At 44.1% G+C, this 19891-nt stretch overlaps 1 long non-coding RNA gene across 3 annotated transcripts in view; it reads right to left on the minus strand.

Moving 5' to 3' along the window:
* LOC110255655 (uncharacterized) overlaps positions 1–19891 on the minus strand; it is a 103006-nt gene that overhangs the window by 41549 nt on the left and 41566 nt on the right. The window contains exon 5 of one of the 3 annotated variants that reach the window (XR_014818262.1): positions 19527–19819. This is a non-coding gene — a long non-coding RNA (uncharacterized LOC110255655). Of the gene's footprint in view, positions 1–12828; positions 19820–19891 lie in introns of those variants that run through there. The other 2 variants (XR_014818263.1, XR_014818264.1) reach the window with 2 other exon arrangements.

The following is a 19891-nucleotide window of genomic DNA, read 5'->3' on the forward strand; positions in this document are numbered from 1 at the left end:
AGAACTTGAATTCTTGTCATAAGATACCTCACGTCAGTGTTGATCTGCACCTGCTCAAAATGTCGTGGGTGGTAAAAACTTAAATGTGAACCTTAATCATAAATGATAATCCTGATGAATTGCCAAAGCTCCCACTGAAAACGGGGAGAGGGCTATGTTGGATGGTCAAGTGAAAGATGATTTATAGAAGGTTTGCTATAAAAGAAATTCTTACTTTTAAGAAAAACTGATATCCTGCATCAAGCCACTGCAAGATAGATAGATACATAGATACATAGATATAGATAGATAGACAGACAGACAGACAGATAAGCCATCAGGAATCCTTGGTAGAGAGGAGGATGAAGAGGAAACCCTTTCCCAGCATCCAGCTGTTGGGGAGCAGCAAGTACCCGTGGCTTCTCCTTCATTCTGCCTAAAGCTGCTCCAACCAACCAGGAGTGAAGTGAGAGTTCATTGCAGAGAAAGGAGACTGCTCAGAAGAACTGCAATTGGGGAACGGGCCTTCTAGATATTAATTAATTAGTACTATTAGTGTTATTAATTAAGTCACACACACAGTCAGTTAAAGTCTCTAGAATAAACAAACTCCACTACAGCCCATAAAGCAGCTGTACCATCTAGTTAGGCTCAGAAAGGAAACCCCCTGTGATCATTTGAAACCTTTGCAGAATGATTGGACGGAATATGGAGAAAATCAGTGGCTGAGCCCTGGATGGAACATGAGAGCCTTGGTGGGAATAAACCCAAAATCTTCACCTCACTAGCCCCAGAAATTCATCCCCTGAGCCAAGTAGTAGAGTCTACTTCTTTGGGTTAAAAATGTCAGCTTCCAGAGCTCCCTGGTGGCTCATCGAGTTAAGGATCCAGCTTTGTCACTGCAGTGGCTTGCATCGCTGCTGTGGCAAAGGTTCAATCCCTTGTTTGGGAACTTTTGCATGCCACACGTACAGCCAAAAAACCACAAATGAACAAAGAAACAAACAAAAAACAAACAAACAAAAATCCTGTCAGTTTGGAGTTCCTTCTGTGTGACAGTGGGTTAAGAATCCAACTGCAGTGGCTTGGGTCATTGCAGAGTTACAGGTTCAATCCCTGGCCAGGCATAGTGAGTTAAAGAAGCCAGTATTGTAGCAGCTCTGGCATGGGTAGGTTGCAGCTGAAGCTCAGACTCAATCCCTGGCCAGGGAAATTCTGCATGCCACGGATGCAGCTTTTTTAAAATGTCACCTTTGGTGGCATCTCAAATTGTCCTTTCTCATAACCTCCCAGAACTGTTGGCTCTGCTGATGTTTCCATGGCGGTTCCATCTTCCCCCCTTTGCTGTGAGAAATATGCTCACTGCACAGGCTGCCAAGTGTCAACAGGACAGCCAGCGGGGAGCCTGACTCTTGGGTCCTGGGTTCCAGAAACACAAGAAAGCAATTTTCCTTACAAAAAGAAAGCAACGAACTGCCTCACTCCATCCCAATTTGCTTTCTTTGGGTTGGTCCCGTTCACAGAGCTTTTGAACTAAGTTGTCCCCTGCCACCGCTAACTCTTTCTAGTATGCAGGAAGCTCTGAGCACACCTGCTACTTCTTCCTATGACTCTTCTTACTCAACTAGAACAGAGATCCTCTATCTTTCAGCATCACAGGGCCTTTTTGCATCCTGACGCAGCAGCATTATAAATTTTCCCCAAGGACTTATATGCCAAGAACTATAAAACTTTAATCAAAGAAATTAAAGAAGATGTAAAGAAATGGAAAGATATTCCATGTTCCTGGATTGGAAAAATCAATATTGTGAAAATGGCCATACTACCCAAAGCAATCTACAGATTCAATGCAATCCCTATCAAATTACCCATGACATTTTTCACAGAACTAGAACAAACAATCCAAGCATTTATATGAAACAACAAAAGACCCAGAATTGCCCAAGCAACCCTGAGAAACAAAAACCAAGCAGGGGGCATAACTCTCCCAGACTTCAGGCAATATTACAAAGCCACAGTCATCAAAACAGTGTGGTACTGGTATCAAAACAGACAGACAGACCAATGGAACAGAATAGAGAACCCAGAAATAAACCCTGACACCTATGGTCAATTAATCTTTGACAAGGGAGGCAAGAACATAAAATGGGAAAAAGAAAGTCTATTCAGCAAGCATTGCTGGGAAACCTGGACAGCTGCATGCAAAGCAATGAAATTAGAACACACCCTCACACCATGCACAAAAATAAACTCAAAATGGCTGAAAGACTTAAATATAAGACAAGACACCATCAAACTCCTAGAAGAGAACAGGCAAAACACTCTCTGACATCAACCTCATGAATATTTTCTCAGGTCAGTCTCCCAAAGCAACAGAAATAAGAGCAAAAATAAACCAATGGGACCTAATAAAACTGAAATGCTTTTGCACAGCAAAGGAAACGGAAAAGAAAACAAAAAGACAACTTACAGAATGGGAGAAAATAGTTTCAAATGATGCAATGGACAAGGGCTTAATCTCTAGGATATACAAGCAACTTATACAACACAACAGCAAAAAAGCCAATCACCCAATGGAAAAATGGGCAAAAGACCTGAATAGACTGTTCTCCAAGGAAGATATACAGATAGCCAACAAACACATGAAAAAATGCTCAACATCACTGGTTATAAAAGATATGCAAATCAAAACTACCATGAGGTATCACCTCACACCAATCAGAATGGCCATCATTAATAAGTCCACAAATAACAAGTGCTGGAGGGGTTGTGGAGAAAAGGGAGCTCTCCTGCACTGCTGGTGGGAATGTAAGCAGGTACAGCCACTATGGAGAACAGTTTGGAGATACCTTAGAAATCTATACATAGAACTTCCATATGACCCCACAATCCCACTCTTGGGCATATATCCAGACAAAACTTTCCTTGAAAAAGACACATGCACCTGCATGTTCATTGCAGCACTATTCACAACAGCCAAGACATGGAAACAACCCAAATGTCCATCAACAGATGACTGGATTCGGAAGATGTGGTATATATACACATTGGAATACTACTCAGCCATAAAAAAGAACAAAATAATGCCATTTGCAGCAACATAGATGGAACTAGAGACTCTCATACTGAGTGAAATAAGTCAGAAAGAGAAAGACAAATACCATATGATATCACTTATAACTGGAATCTAATATCCAGCACACATGAACATCTCCACAGAAAAGAAAATCACGGACCTGGAGAATAGACTTGTGGCCGCTGGGGGGGGGGTGGTGGGGAGGGAGGGAGTGGGAGGGATCGGGAGCTTGGGGTTATCAGATACAACTTGGAATGGATTTACAATGAGATCCTGCTGAGTAGCATTGAGAACTATGTCTAGATACTTATATCGTAAAAGAACAAAGGGTGGGAAAAAAATGTATACATGTAAGTGTATCTTGGCCCCCATGCTGTACAGTGGAAAAATAAATTTATAAAAATGAATAAACAAATAAAATAAAAATAAATTTTCCCCAAGCGTGTCCTGAGTGCCCTATGGGGCATTTCGTACAGAATTTTTTTTTTTAATGACCCTCAAAAAAAAACCAACACCAACCAAAGTCCTCTGTAGGAGGATTACAAATCCCTCAGGGAACGTCCTTCCTTTAACAAACTTTCCAGAAGGAATGCACTGCGGGCTTTTGATTTGATTTCCTGCCCCAGTTAAAAGCACCGTGATGGAAGGAAGGTTTTATCCCCGCGTTTCATCTTTAAATGCTGTTTCCCTAAAATGAATGGCTGTACTGGCTCAAAAACAAAACAAGCAGTGCTATTGGCCAGACTGTCTCATTCACACCTGTGTCCACACAAAGAAAGACGTTTTCCTCTGGTGCAAACTGAGTGTGAATCACAGAAGCGCTGTGTCTTGACTCTGTTGCTCACAGGCCCTGTTGATGCAGGGGTAACTGGGGAGAATCCTAACAATATAGATGCTGTCCTTTCTTCCCAGAGAGGGGGTGTTGACTGCAGCTTCTCTTTCTGCTCCCCCAAACAAGTGGGAAGTCACTGGTACTTTCCATGTGGACAGACACACAGGTTTTCGAGGATAAAAACTGGCCACAATGGGGAGTTCCTGTTGTGGCTCAGTGGCAATGAATCTGACTAGCATCCATGAGGACACAGGTTCGATCCCTGTATTCGCTCATTGGGTTAAGGATCCTGCGTTGCTGTAAGCTGTGGTGTAGGTTGCAGATGTGGCCGGATCTGGCGTTGCTGCGGCTGTGGTGTAGACCAGCAGCTACAGCTCTGATTAGACCCTTAGCCTGGGAATCTCCATATGCCATGGGTGCGGCCCTGAAAACAATGACAGCCACTGGGGGTTGAATGGTGTCCCTCAGACAGATATAGTCAAGTCCTAAACCCCAGCGCCTCCAAATGTGACCTTATTTAGAAATAGGGTCTTTGCAGATACAGTCCAGTTAAGGTGAGGTCAGGCTAGATTGGGGTGGGCCCTAATCCAGCAACTGGTGTCTTCGTAAGAGGAAAAACAGAGAGAGAGAGATGAAAAGGTCACCAGGGCCAACCAGAGGGAGACTTACCAGCTCCCTCTTTCAAACTTCCTTTTTTTTTTTTTTTGCTTTTTAGGGCCACATCCACGGCGTATGGAGGCTCCTAGACTAGGGGTGGAAGCAGAGCTACAGCTGGCAGCTTACACCACAGCCACAGACAGCAACGTGGGATCCAAGCCGAGTCTGCCACCTACACCACAGCCCACAGCAACGCCAGATCCTTAACCCACTGGGCGAGGCCAGGGAGAGAACCCACATCCTCATGGATCCTAGTCAGGTTTGTTAACCGCTGAGCCACGAAGGGAACTCCCAGAAATTGTGGTGTTTTAAACCACCTGATTGGTGGTAATTGGCTGCCGCAGCGCTGACAAACTCGTATGCACATTAGCAGAAAACCTTCTCTTTTGTATCCAGATGGGTACCACTTTGCAAAGATGTGCATCTCTTGCTGGCTCTCTGTAACACCCCAAGAAACGGATGGACAAACCGACTCCCCTGCATTCAGCTCATCAGCTCTAAATTTGAGCAATGCTCCTCCAATTTCCCTGGTTTTATACACACTCGTTTATGTGGGAGTGTAGTTCCGTGCAGTTTTATCCCACGAGCAAGTTCGTGTAATCAGACCATAATCAAAACCCAGAATAGCAAAGCCTCCCTTATCCCACCCCTTTTTTCCTTAACAATCACCTCCTCCCTCAACCTCTGGCAACCACTTGTTCCCCATCTTTCCAATTTTGTTGTCTAAATACTGTTCCCTAAATCAGACAGAATGTCATCTTTATTCGGAAAAATTCCCTTGCAGTCCACCCAAATATCAGTAGTTTGGGGGGGTTTTTTGGTTTTGTTTTGTTATTTCTTTTTTAGGGCCACTTCTTCAGCCTATGGAAGTTCCCAGGCCAGGGGTCCAATCAGAGCCACAGCTGCCAGCCTACACCACAGCCACAGCAACATCAGATCTGAGCCGTGTCTGTGACGTACAGCACAGCGCATGGCAATGCCAGATCCTTAACCCACTAGGCAAGGCCAGGGATCAAACCTGCATCCTCATGGATCCTGGTGGAGTTCATTAACTGCTGAGCTACGAAGGGAACTCCCCAAATATCAGCAGGTCACTCCTTTTTTGGGGCCCAGGACTATTCCATGATCTGCATGTGCTATCATGGTTGATCTAACCATTCAGCTGTGGAAGAACCTTTGAGCTGTTTTCAAAAACGTGGTTTGTGGAACATCATTCATTCACTTGCTAACATTTGTTGTGCACCTACTATGGGCAGTGATTGTGATAAGTCTCTGGAATGCAAAGCAAAATAGAACAGGGTCACCACACTTGAGGCGCTCACGGGCTAGTGGGAGTCGGGGGGAGGGTGCTTCAATGACAGCCTGATACCTGCCTGTGATCGTTAAATACTCAGGAACATGGAACAAGAACCTTGTGAAAGCACTGACGGAAAAGCCTTAGGGTGCACAGGGTTGGGCTGGGGCATCAGTGAGTTGGATCTTGAAGGATGGGTAAGAGTTTGTCGGGAGAAGACCAAGAATCCTTCAGCAGGGGAGCAGGACTGGCCAAGACGTGTGCCGTGAGGGTTTGTTCTTATCTCCCTCCCTCAACAGAGAGGATTACTCACCTTCCTACGGGCGGAAATGTGCCTCCGACAACCAGGATTATCTGTTTTACTGGATATGATTCAACAGAAAAGAATGCCGTGCTCATTAAAAATTCTGACGACATTATGACTCTGGGGCCCATTATCTCAAAATTTACTCCATGTACCCAAAAGGTTTTAACCCTCGATATAAGCCTAACAGTTCTGCTTTCTATCACCCCCATCTCCCTTTCATCAGGCAAATTGGCCTTATATTTGCCTCCACTAGCCTCCCCCCATGTGACTTCCGCCCTGGGTGTAATAAGCAATTTCCCCTCATGGCTGAGACTGGACACAGCCCAGGATCTCAAGTTTGAGTGTCCTGTCGAGCACTCCCATGAAGTGAGCTTTTATCATCATTATCATCATCATTTGCAACACGTCACCAATTGTATTAAGGGAGTTCCCTTCGTGGCTCAGTGGTTCATGAAGCCGACTAGGATCCATGAGGATGCAGGTTCGATCCCTGTCCTTGCTCAGTGGGTTTAAGGAATGGGCATTGCCGTGAACTGTGCTGTAGGTCACAGATGTGGCTCAGATCTCACATTGCTGTGGCTGTGGTGTAAGCCAGCAGCTGAAGCTCCGATTAGACCCCTAGCCTGGGAACTTCCATATGCCGCGGGTGCGGCAATAAAAAGAAGAAAAAAAAGAATTGTATTAAGCATCGAGCAACAACAAGAAATTTCCCTTTGACCTCTATTAAAGGAATCAACAGTAATACTGGGAAGACAGGCGCCAAAATGATGAAATATTTGGGAAACAATGATGGCCCCCAAGCAGAACTGGCCACAAATGTTGACAGAACATACATCTCTTCCCAAGGATGCCACACATGTGCAGAAGACGCACTGAAATTCTACAAGAGATTTGCTTCTCTACATTTTCCTTTTGTTTTTTTTTTTTGTTTTTTTTTTGTTTTTTTTTTTGCCTTGTTTTAGAGCCGCACCCTCGGCATATGGAGGTTCCCATGCTAGGGGTCAAATCGGAGCTGTAGCTGCCGGCATACACCACAGCCACAGCAATGCAGGATCCAAGCCGTGTCTGCGACCTACATCATAGCTCATGGCAACACCAGATCCTTAACCCACTGAGCAAGGCCAGGGATTGAACCTGCGTCCTCATGGATGCTAGTCAGACTTATTTCCGCTAAGCCATGACAGGAACTCCTGCTTCTCTACGTTTTCGGTATCCTCTTGGAAATGCAAATATCTAGGAAAGAGTAGAATCTCTGGGGAATGTCCTAAAATAGAAGTGTCAGCTGAGTTCAGGAGAAAGGTTTGATTTTCAAACACCAGATTGTTCTAGAAGAGGTGAGCCTGAACAGACTACCTCTGTGAGGGTATCCTACATGTCGTGGAACAAGAGGAGGTATCAGAGGAAGCGGTGGGTAAGAACCACATGTCAAATGTACCTTTGTCCCAATTTTTAATTGTTTCATAATAAAATCTGTAGCTATTTTAAAAAGTAGACTGAATGTACCCTTTGGACAAGGAACCAAAGTTATTCGTATATGAGAGACAAATGCAGCCATTATCAAATAGAATTTTAAATATTTAAGTACATGGAAAACTATTCATCAGTAGGAAAAACAGCTAGAAAACCATATGCAGAACAATCATAATCCGAAGGAAGGAAGATGCGAGGGAAAAGAAAACCCATCACAGTGTCACTGGTCCATCCACAAGGTGTGTGTCTCGCCCTGTCGTTTTTCAAAATCTCTACCACAAATGTGCTCCAGTATTAAGAGAACTAGCAAAATACATTTACATGGGGCCGGGCGGGGTGGGAGGGAGACTTTCTCTGATGTTAATCCTTATGCCATCTGCATGAACCTCGGAGATAAGCCATCACAGCCCCTGCTATGGTGACCCCTTCACATAGTTCAGGTGGGTTTTGCCCCTCATTGCTGAGTTCCTGCTCCTGGCTCCACCCCTCACGTGCCCTAGGTCTCAGCTGCGAGATGGGGTCGCACAGCAAATCCACAGTCTTTGCAGGTATACGCATGGCAGTCAAGACGAGAAGGGATTTTAAGACCCGCGGTGTCAAATGACTTGATGAAATACTCCAAGGGGGATGAGGTAGGTGAACCGAATGTTCCCAGAGCCCTCAGAACACAAGTTCCAAATATGAGTTTCTTTTTACTTGAATCTGTTATTTTTCTCAGCAGGAGATGAATCAGAGAAAAGGGGACTCTCTCAATCAGATGAAAAAAAAAATTTGGAGATCTGATGAAATACATAGTATTGCAACTTTTTTAACAATTTTTTAAAATCTAATGGAAAGTGTTAGGGTACTTACTATTTTTTTTAATTGAAGTACAGTTAACTTGCTATGTTGTGTTAGTTTCAAGGGTACAACAAACTGATTCAGCTGTACATATACATGTATCTTTCTAGATTCTTTTCCATCATAGGTTATTGCAAGATACTGACTTCCCCGTACTCTACAGTAAATCCTTGTTGCTCCGTTTTAGGTAGAGTAGTGTGTACCTATTAATCTCATGTTCCTAATTCAGTCCTCCCCTCCCTTCCCTGTTGGTAACCATGAGTTTGTTTTTTATGTCTTGAGAATCTATTTCTGTTTTGTAAATAAGTTCATTTGTATCTTTTTTTATTTTTTAGATTCTACATGTAAGTGATACTCTATATTTGTCCACAGATAAAAATGACATGTAAGGTAGTAGCTGATGCACACATTGAGGGAAGGAGCTAAAATTGTTTTCAGCGGTTTTAATTATTTTTAATTACTTCTCTCTATATATGGATATATATACACACAGGACACCTATATACACACATATATAGGGGCACATATACACACTACTCACAAATATATAGAGAGACACACATATATACACATCTATATATGCATATACATAGTACAGATATACATAAATACATATATTTACATATATGTGCCTACATATGTATACATATATACATGCATATGAACTTGCCATATCCACATTACCAATCTTCCGTCTACTTTTTCTTTCTTTATGACCAGACCAAGAACACCAGCGTCTGTCTGTCTAGCAGGCGCCTTCAGACCCGGAAACACAGCCTTCCCTGCTCCATCTACGCTGAAGGCACAGAGCTCCCGCCCACTGCTCTCCAGAGGGGCCAACCCAGCACCGCCATCACCTACATTCCCCCTTCACTTTGTCCTCTCTCACGCGTAACGGAGCCAGGCTGATCCAGGGACGTGTGGTATGGTGGCAACACCGATAAAGTCCCGTGAGCAACCAGAGACCCCAGTAACCTCAAAGCAGAAGTGCTGCATCATCACCATGACGCAGCTTCTCTGAGGTCAGGATCCCGACAAGAATTCACAGTGTTCCAAGTATCAAGATAACGAGTGTGGTGGGGGCCCTAGACACAGTGATTATCTGTTCTGATATGTGTGGCTAGAACCCTCTTCAGGCAAGAGGCCAACACAAAGGCTGCAGAGTCAGCCATGGAAATCAATGCGCATGGAAGCAAAGCGCATCCATCTCCGCCCGTGGGGGAGGAAATCCATGACTCCACGGAGGGCACCTACCTAAGACACCAGAAGGGTCCCAGCGGAGAGCACCGAGCCCACCTTTAAGGAGAACGTTGTGCACAATTTCGCCCACATTTAAGATGACTGACACTTTCGCTTCAATTTACAGCAATTGTCCTGCATCAAAATTCTGTGTGATTTACGCCTCGTTTCAAAGCAGGAGATGTGGTAGCATCTTCATTTTTCAAATTAAGAAAAATAACCCTAATGGGAATCACATGCGTTCCTTGAATTTTCAAATACGTGCAGTGACACTAGCCTCTCCTTCAGAAATTGGAAATTGCAATCACCAAAGAGCCGGGAAACGAAGACCATGTCTTTCCCAACCTCGAGGTCGCCCCGTCCCCCACCCCACATCCACTGATTTCTTAGTTGAGGCAACTTTAGTCTAATTACTTGAGATTTGTGACTGCTAGGGACAAGAAAAATGGTGGGAGCTAAGGGGCCATGAAATGAGTTTTGAGAGAATCCATAAGTGAGTCTAATTACCTCAAGCTTCAACAAGAGCTGAAGGAAACTCCAATGTGACTGATGGTCTTTAAAAAGATTTCTTATTTCTGGGTTGTTTTGGGTTTTTTTTTTGGGGGGGGGTTGTTTTTTTGTGTTTTTTTGAGGGAATTTTCTCTTTAAATTCCCAGCTCCTCATCTTCAAAACACAGAAGACATCGTGTCCTCGGCTTGCCTCTTCTTTTGTAAGAATTGTCCAGTTTATTCTCCACTTTCTTAAGCCCAGAAGCGAGAAAAGAGCTGCTTTGATGTTTGGTGGATTTTCATGTTTTATTTTTGCACTTTCTAGTATCTGTTGGGAAACAACGCCACGATAAAAAAAAAAAAAAAAGGCAAACAGGAACCCCGCACCTGACCGCAATAAAAAAAAAAAAAAAAAATCTTGGTTTCCAACATCACACAATTGGCCGACCCATTTTTTCCCCCCCTATGGGCCAGCAGCTGCATGACTTACTGCCTTGTGTTTTGCCTGCCTTAGCAATGAGTGGGTTGATGTGAATAGGAAGTGATGAGGAAAATCAATTTGGGGCAAACACATTTTTTCAAGGCTGTAACAGGAAGAGATAGGAAGCCCAGGAAGATACTTGATGGATATTCAACTCTGTAGAAAGGAGGAAGTAGCATGTTGAAGCACTCGCCTAGTTATTTTGAGTTGTTGAACGGAAACGGGATACAACAGAGAGAGAACACAGATAGGATGCGTTTTGTAGCATAGCAACGCCGAGGAGGCAAAGCCCCTACACAGAGTGGAGACCATCTGTCTGCCTGGAAGATGCCGGAAAATGCTTGTTTAGAACAAAAAAAAAAAAAAAAAAAAGAATGAGGTGAATAAAATGAGTTACGAAGACTATGTGAGCTTCCGTATTTCCTTTCGTGGTAATATAAAAATAATTCTATGACCCTTTCAATATGACTTCAAAGAGTTGATTTTAATACCCGAAGTGAGATGCTGCCGGCTGCCACCCTGACTTCGTGCTCCTCTTCTTGCTTTGGACCAAGCCCTTGCCTCAGAATTTTCAACTTGAGGGTGGTGACGTGCATGGTAGTGATGATTCTTGGGAGACACAATTTGGCTCTAAAAGTTAGCATCCAAGAAAAATGAGTGGTCCATGAAACCTCTCTCCCAGGTTACAACCCCATGGAGCAAGGCTTACTTAGAAATGATGAGGAGCGGGGCTTTGCTGCATGGCAGATGGGGAAGGGGGTGTCTGATCAGAAGGGACAAGAGCACAGCATCCAGGAGGCAGAAAAAGGAAGAGCTGGTCCCCAAAGAACACGCATGCGCAGTACCTGCCCGGATGTTCCCCCAGCCCCAGTGATGTAGGGTCTCAGGCTCTGACAATCCCTCTGCCCATATAATATTCTTCAAGGCTTTCTCTGGTGGAGGGGTAACCTGGGGCTGGATGGACTGGCTGGGACTGGCCAGAGCCTACTGGTACAGGACCCCAGCCCACACTGGGACCTTCTAAATGCTATGTGTCTAAAACTTAGAGAATTTCAGCAAGTAACGCCCCCTCCCAAAGGCAATCAATTAGCTTATAATAGATGGGGTGGGTAACACTTGGGGGGAGGATTGAGAACCTGCAGCCACCTCTCTCCCGCACGTGAGTTCCACAGAGGGCTTCCTGGGCAGCCGCCGCCATCACAGCCCCCAGCTAAGGAGGACCTGGAGCCACACAGGACACTATTTCCTCCTTAGGAAGCCCCTCGTGCACGTGGGGAAATGTGCAAAGAGGATAAGCCCTTCCTTTCGGGACAGGAAGTGCTCTCCAGAAATAATGTCCAATTTCCTGCTGCCAAAGACTATCAGCCCGTGGCGGATTCTGCTTCTACAGAAATGGAAGAGCCTGCTTCCTCCCCTCTACTTTGGCTCTGCCCCAAACATGCCTGCCCCTCTCTGCACCCCACATTCTTGTCCAGGAACCGAGCCTCTGTGCCTCCTCTTACACCAATTATCAGCGGCATCCTTGCTTCTCTTCCACAAAGAGCACTACCAAAGGGACAAAAGATCCATGTTCACCTGCCAGTGGCCCCACAGGCATTATTTCAGGGGAAGCTGTGGTCCCTTCCAAAGAAGAGAGGACCCACGTCATAGAAACCTCCACTTTGGCAGTGCCCAAAGCAGAGCTGCATCCTCAGCACTATTCTATTTGGGAGGAGGTGACAGTCCCAGGGCGGGGACGGAGGGGACGGGGGAGTTAAGAAATCCTCAAGAACACCAAAGAATTAAAAGGGGGATGCGCCAGCACCCATCTAGGAGAGGCTGAGAAGCACACGTGAATGTTAGTCAATTCCCCACTTGCATCTTTATCTTTTCTTTTACTTTTTTGTTGTGTGAATGTTTTTTAGCATTAACTTTTTCACAGTGATGTTATAAATGAGCAGTATGGTTGAGTGCCAAGACTTGAGAGTTTCAGAGTACTGGGTTCCATCCCCTCTTGACCAGGCTGATGAGTTGTTGCATCTGTAAAATGGGGATATTCACACCAAGTACCTCATGGGGTGAGGAGGACTCAGAAAAGCGACTTACACAACCCATGTACACACTATGCATATACACACTTAGGAAGCACTCATGAAATACTACCAATAAAGATTTTGCAAACCAATTTTGGCAGGGAAAGTGAAGAACCTAAAAATATTTTAATCCATATAATCTAAGGCAATGCATAATATATGTAGAAAAATAGGGAAAATAATTTTCCACAACAAAACATCAGAAAATCAAGACTACACGACTTGTGATTTTTGTTTGATTGAAGTATAGTTGATTGACAATACTGCCTTAGCATCAGATGTACAGCACAATGATTCGGTTATATGCTTGTGATTTTTAATTGTATACATTTATTTTGATTAGTAGCGTGTATTCACATTGAAAATTAAACTTCAAATTTTGCATACTTATTCTTAATCAAAGGTTGATTTATTATGACACAAGCATTTCTCTTGATGTGGATGCTTAGCTGGAAGAACTTGAATCAAGCATCCTAAGTGTATTAAATTTTTAAGCAATGGAATAATTTTCAAGTCTTAGTCCTGTTTCCTAAATTAAAAATATGTCAGCAATTTCTCAAACTCATGTATATAGCCTCTTATTTTTGCCCTATTTTGTTCACATTTGTATACTATAAAGCTCTCATGAAGTGGGAAGTGCAGCTGAGACATAGTCACACATAGAGTTAGATACAGCAATCACTGAAGAGTGCCCAGACCCCAGTGCCTAAACTGCGCTATGAACTGGGCAGTCATATGTTTAAACATCACAAGCACTTTCATATCCTCCAGGGTAGGATGGTATAAAGAGCCTGGCTCTGAAAGCACAAAGATCAGGTTCAAGCACCAGCTCCACCACCTACAATTGGGAAACACTCAACTGACCTTTTTCTCAATGTCGTAGAGCCTTGGTTCCCCAATTTTTTAAATGCTAAAAAAAATACAAATTCATGAATTCGTTTATTCTTGTTTTGTGACCTAACATGTGATCTGTCATGGAGAATGTTCCGTGTGTGCTTGAGAAGAATGTGCATTCTGGTGCTAGTGGATGGCATGTTCTATAAATGTCTGTTGAGTCCATCTAGTCTAACGTGTAGTCTAAGTTCAGTGTTTCCTTATTGATTTCCTGTATACATGATCTAACCATTGTTTAAAGTGGGATATTGAAGTCCCCTTCTATTATTGTATTGCTGTCTATTTCTCCCTTCAGATTTGTTAATATTTACTTTATGTATTTAGGTACTTCCAAGTTGGATGCACAAATATTTATAAATGGAATATCCTCTTGTTAGATTGATTGTTTTATCATCAATCTCTTCTTTGTCTCTTGCTACAGGCTTTGGCTTTTTAAATTATTCTTAATATTTGTATGTATGTATGTATTTTTGTTTTTAGGGCTGCACCCATGGCATATGGAGATTGCCAGGCTAGTGGGGTCCAATCGGAGCTACAGCTACTGGTCACGCCACAGCCACAGCAATGCAGGATCCAAACCACATCTGTGAGCTACACCACAGCTCATGGCAATGCCCGATCCTTAACTCACTGAGTGAGGCCAGGGATCAAACCCGCAACCTCCTGGTTCCTAGTCGATTCATTTCCACTGTGCCATGATGGGAACTCCTACAAGCTTTGGCTTAAAGTCTATTTTGTTTGATATAAGTACTGCTATTTTCTTTTTGATTTCCATTTGCATGGAATGTCATTTTCCATCATATCAGGTATCTTTTCCAACCACAATTATACAAAAATAGAAATTATTCTTTAAAAGACAACTGAAAAATTCACAAATATGTAAAGATTAAACATGATCCTGAAGAAGCAATGGGTCGAAAAAGAAATCTAAAACACTTGACAAATAAAAAATGAAAATGAACATATCAAAACTTATGGGATGCAGAAAAAGCAGTTCTAAGTGAATTTATGTCAATAAATAGCTACGTTAAAAAAAAAAGTCTCAAACAAACAAACCTAACTTTGTACCTCTAGGAACTAGAAAAGGAAGAACAAACTAAACCCCAAGTTGCAGAAGGGAGACAATAACAAAGATCAGAGTGGAAATAAATAGAGTAGAGATTTATAAGACAATAGAAAATATCAGTGAAACTAAGCTGGTTTTTTGAAAACATTAAAAAATACACAAACCTTTAGCTAGGGTAATCAAGGAAAAAGGACTCAAATAAATAAAATTATAAACTGAAGAGACATTATAATGGTTACTACACAAATACAAATTATCATACGAGACTCGTATGAACAACAAATTGAACAACCTAAAATAATTACTTCCTAGACACGTACAACCTACCAACATGGAATCATGAGAAACTGAAATTCTGAATAGATTCATTAGTAGTAGGAAATCAAATCAGCAAATCTAAAACCTCCCAACAAAGAAAAGTCCAGAACCAAAGTGTTTCAGTGGCAATGTCTACCAACTGTTTTAAAAAATTAATACCAATTCTTCTCAAACTCTTCCAAAAAAAATAGAAAAGGGAACACTTCCAAATGCACTATATGAAACTAGCAGTATCTTGATACCAAAACTAAGAAAAAAAAAATGACAGGCTAATATCCCTATGACTACAGATGCAAAAATGCTCAACCAAATATTAGCAAACTGAACTCAACAGTACCTTTAAAAGATGATACACTGTGATCAAGTGGAATTTATTCCAGGGAAGCAAAGACAATCAAACATCTACAAATCAATCAATGTGATACACAACATTAACAAAATGAAAAATAAAAATTATACCATCATCTCAAGAAATGCAGAAAAAGCATTTGACAGAGTTCAACGTGCTTTCATGATGCAAATTTTGAATAACCTGGGTATAGAGGGAACATACTCCAACATAATTAAGGCCAAATACAACAAGCTCACAGCTAACATTATACTCAACGGTAAGATGCTGAAAGCTTTCCCTCTAAGATCAGGAGCACATCAAGGCTGCCCACTCTTGCCTCTTTTATTCCTCACTGTATGGGAAGTCCTAGCCAGAGCAATTTGGCAAGAAAAAAAAGCATCCAAATCAGAAAGGAAAAAGAAAACTATCTCTCTTTGCAGATGACATGATATGTAGAAAACTCTAAAGACTCCCCTCCCCCAAAATTACTAGAACAGATAAATTCAGTAAAATTGCAGCATACAAAATCAGTATGCAGAAATCTGTTGCATTTTTACACACTAATCATGAACTGCCTGAAAGCCATCAATTTGCAATTGTGTCAAAAAGATTAAAGTATCTAGGAGCAAATTTAACCAAGGAGGTGAAAGACCTGTACCCTGAAAACTCTGAAGAGACGGAGGCACGGGCACCTTTAAAAAGACAGTGCTCCTCACCCACAAATATTTCTTAAATGCTTACATCATAGAAGCCCACGCTCACGTGGAACTTGATGAAACACTTTCCTGGACATTATGTGACTTGAGCCCCCACCCTGGGAGACTGAGTCCCCACTGCCCCCTGCAGAGGAAGCAGAATGCGGGTGACTGTCCCCCTTTTAATACCTAGAAAATGAGACCAAGAAGACCCCGAGATTGGCCTCAGCTCTCATGGTGGCCAGTGGTCTGTCTTTAGCCCCTGAAGCCTTGCTCCTCCCTGCTTAGCCCCGCTTCTTCCGGGAGGCTGCCTGGGACCCAATTCAATCTCCCGTATTTCCAAGGAGAGTGAGCACATGGGTACCAATTATTGCCGTGTAATGGAGCATTGAAACAAGAAGATACCTCTTACTCTAATGATCACCTTTCTGCCTGTGGTCAGATTAAAATCCCCGGGGAAGAAAGAGAAGAGTATTTCAGAAGATAAAGCACAAATACTGTCCCCCTGTTCTAAGCGTTTGATTTCATTTTATTTCCTTTCCCTAACGCTGTTTGAAATGAGCACTTGGCGAAGCAGTCATTTGCAGGCACCCGGGATGTAATTGTTGGGGAAATAGCTGTTGACGCTGTCTCAGCTAATTTAATGTCATGTACTGTGCGGGGCTGAATTGCCACCAAGAGTGACATTGCTGGGGTCCTGCAGCACTGGGCTGCCCACTTCCGGTCCCCACGACACCCCCATGTCTGGGGCATACGTTGGGTTTTTACGGGGGGTTGTTTCAGTGGGAGATTCCGTGGTTTTAGACAAGCTGGGGAACAAGGACCTACTGTATAGCACAGGGAACTATATGCAGTATCTTGTAATAACTTGGAAAAGAATCTGAAAAAGAATAGGTAGATATAGATACACATGTATAACTGAATAGCTGTACACCTGTAAGTAACACAACATTGTAAATTAACTATACTTCAATAAAAACAAATGGTTACGGCGTTCCCATGTGGCTCTGCAGGTTAAGGACCCCATGTTGTCACCCCAGAGGCTTGGGTCACTGCCGTGACATGGGTTCGATCCCTGGTCCAGGAACTTCCGCACACTGAAGGCTCGGCCAAAAAAAAATGGTTAAAAAAGGTAGGAAGGTGAAAACGTTCGTTCTAGGTGCTAAAGGGTTTGACAAAATGAGGAACTTAAAGGCAAGAGACACAGGGTCAGGGTAAAAGAGAAGGGCGCCCTGGATGATAAAAATGAAACTCTGCATTTCTAAATTCCCTCCTGTCTAGAGCAGCTCATTGAAACTTCCAGACGCCAGTGTATTCTTACAGCTTCTTTTAGACAACACGGAGGTTTTATTTCTGTATTAGAGCTGTGGGAGCTGTGGGCAGTGAATGGCCATCAGCCTGCAGGAGTGCTGGGGACAGCTCTGTGGCTCCTGCCTGCCAGACAAAGCCTGGAAGGAGCAGTGAGGGACAGCAGAGCCAGCCGGCTGTGGGTGGTGGCCTGGGGCCAGAGAGAGCAGGCAGAGACAAGGCCCCATCACTCCCAGGGCAGAGGCATAGACAAAGCCTGAGGCAGTGGGAGCCTGGGTAAATATCACCAGCCCCCTCCCCCAACACCTGTCTCTCCAGGTGAGGGTTAGGGTGGAGGGAAGCCAAAGCTGGTTTCCTCCCCTCCACCTCACTAAACGGAGGAGTCTCCACATTCACCTCCTGCGTCTTCCTGAGGTGCCCCGCTTTTTCCTTTCCTGCCAATTATTTTCCATTTTATTTTAAGGCTGCCATAGAAGACAAGTGCATTGAATACTGGGAGTTCCCATTGCGGCTCAGCAGGTTAAGAACCTGACTAGCATCCATGAGGATACAGGTTCCATCCCTGGCCTCGCTCAGCGGGTTAAAATTGCAACCTTGCTGCAAGCTGCCACGAAGGTCTACAGATGCGCCTCGGATGCCACGTGGCTGTGGTGTAGGCAAGCAGCTGCAGCTCTGATTCCACTCCTGGCCTAGGAACTTCCCTATTCCGCAGGTGTGGCCATAAGAAGAAAAAAAGTGAATAAAATATAAATTAAAATTATATGCATGTTAAATTTATCTGCTCACTCAGCAAATACCCCAGGCCTCCCTGGCGTGTGCATGGGACACAGCGACGAGCAAAGTGGAGGTAGCCCTGAGCCACAGAGGAACCATGAAGTAACAGGCAGCAAGTACTTAACCTTGCTTTGATTTGAAAGGAATACCTATTTTTTAAGCAAATCGATGCATATCCATTTGACACCGAGTCAGTGGGAGAAATGTAAGGGTTTGAAAGATACGGCCCAAGAGTTTAAATTTTCCCTCTGCCCTCTAAGCCATTCAAAGGAGACAGATTCCCTGAGCTTCCTGCTTCTTCCTAGAAGAAACCATCAGAAGCTGGGTACCACTTTGGGGTCCTAACCATCTTCATCACCTGACTTTAAGCAGGTCGATGCTACAGGTCAGGAGTATTCATAGTCCCAGACCTGCTTCATCAGCATTACTTGGGAACCCGTTATATCAAATCTAGACTCCAGCCTAGACCTAGCCCATCAGAAACTCCAGGCGTGGGGGCCAGCAGTCCATGTTTCAATACTCCTTCTGGGTGACTCTGGTGCACAGGAGCAGGAAAACCACTTCCTTAAGATAATGTCCATCAAAGCCACCCCCGTGGCACGCTCTTTGCCTCCATATGCTCCCGCTTCCTTATTTCTCACACCTGAAACCCCTTAGACATCATCTGTGGGCTGATCCTTAGGCGAGAAAAACACAGGGATCAAAGTTTGATGGCTCAGCATAAAATGAGGTTTACCAGGTTCCCCTCTGGGCTTTGAATGCTGCTTCAAATGGCTGTGCTTTTGCTGGGCTTTCTGGCTGCTTCTGTGCTCTCTCGTCCAAGCATTGCCCTGGGACGCATCTCCAGGAAGCCCTCGCCATCTTGCTCTTTCTTGAGACTCTGCCATGGGTCCCTTCCTACTCTCTTGACACTTTCATGCCCTAAACACGCCAGGGGACAGGACTCCCCACTCTGAAAAATTCTACCCCTGCCTGCCAGACTCTCATCTGATTGGCCCTTGCTGCCAGAGGCTTTGCCTCCAACCCGCTGTCTCTGATTGGTGGGCATCACCTGTTACATCCTCCACCTGCCGGCCACTGGTCCTGCTGCGAGACTCTCCTGACTGTGGATGCTTATTGTGGGGCCGGGGGCGGAGGAATCCACGTGACCCTGACAAGAGACCTACAGTACCTTCTGTTTCCAGGTCTCAGGGACCCATGGACAAACACCTTCCTGTTTCAGCAGACAAATGAGGCTATATGCTAGGTGGTGAAGAGAGAGAGAGTTGTGTTGTGCAGGAAATCCTGTATCACATACCTAACAGCCTGCAATAGGTGGAAATCTTATGGGTAAAAGGTGTGTTGACAATTCAATAACCTATATGGAACAAGAATTACCTCCCGGGGCCACTTTGATTCACTCACCGGGACTCTGCTTCCCAGTCACTGGTGAGTTTCACATCCTCGTCCTCTGCTGTGTCCTCGGGCCTAGCGAAGTACAGACTCGGGTAGCACTCAGTAGACAGGTGTAGAATAAACAAAGGCACCTGTCTGTTGCCCTTTCTTCTTTTGCTTTCCAGCTAATGGATAAGGCAGCTTAATCATCGCAATCCCATGCTCATTGGCTGTCATCGGGCGAAGCATCCGGACTCAGAACCACTGCTGAGGCCCAAAGAGAACAGAGAGGATGCAGGTTCTGCACAACACGGCACACGGTCCTGGGAACCAGACAACAGGCCCGATCCCGCTGCTCAGCCTCTGTTTAACGGAATGACGCGTAACGTACACCC

Source organism: Sus scrofa, chromosome 10 (assembly GCF_054392235.1).
Source record: "Sus scrofa isolate SSC_HxYL_T2T_F1_AM1 chromosome 10, Sscrofa_HxYL_maternal_Yorkshire_Landrace_v2.0, whole genome shotgun sequence".
Lineage (NCBI taxonomy): Eukaryota > Metazoa > Chordata > Mammalia > Artiodactyla > Suidae > Sus > Sus scrofa.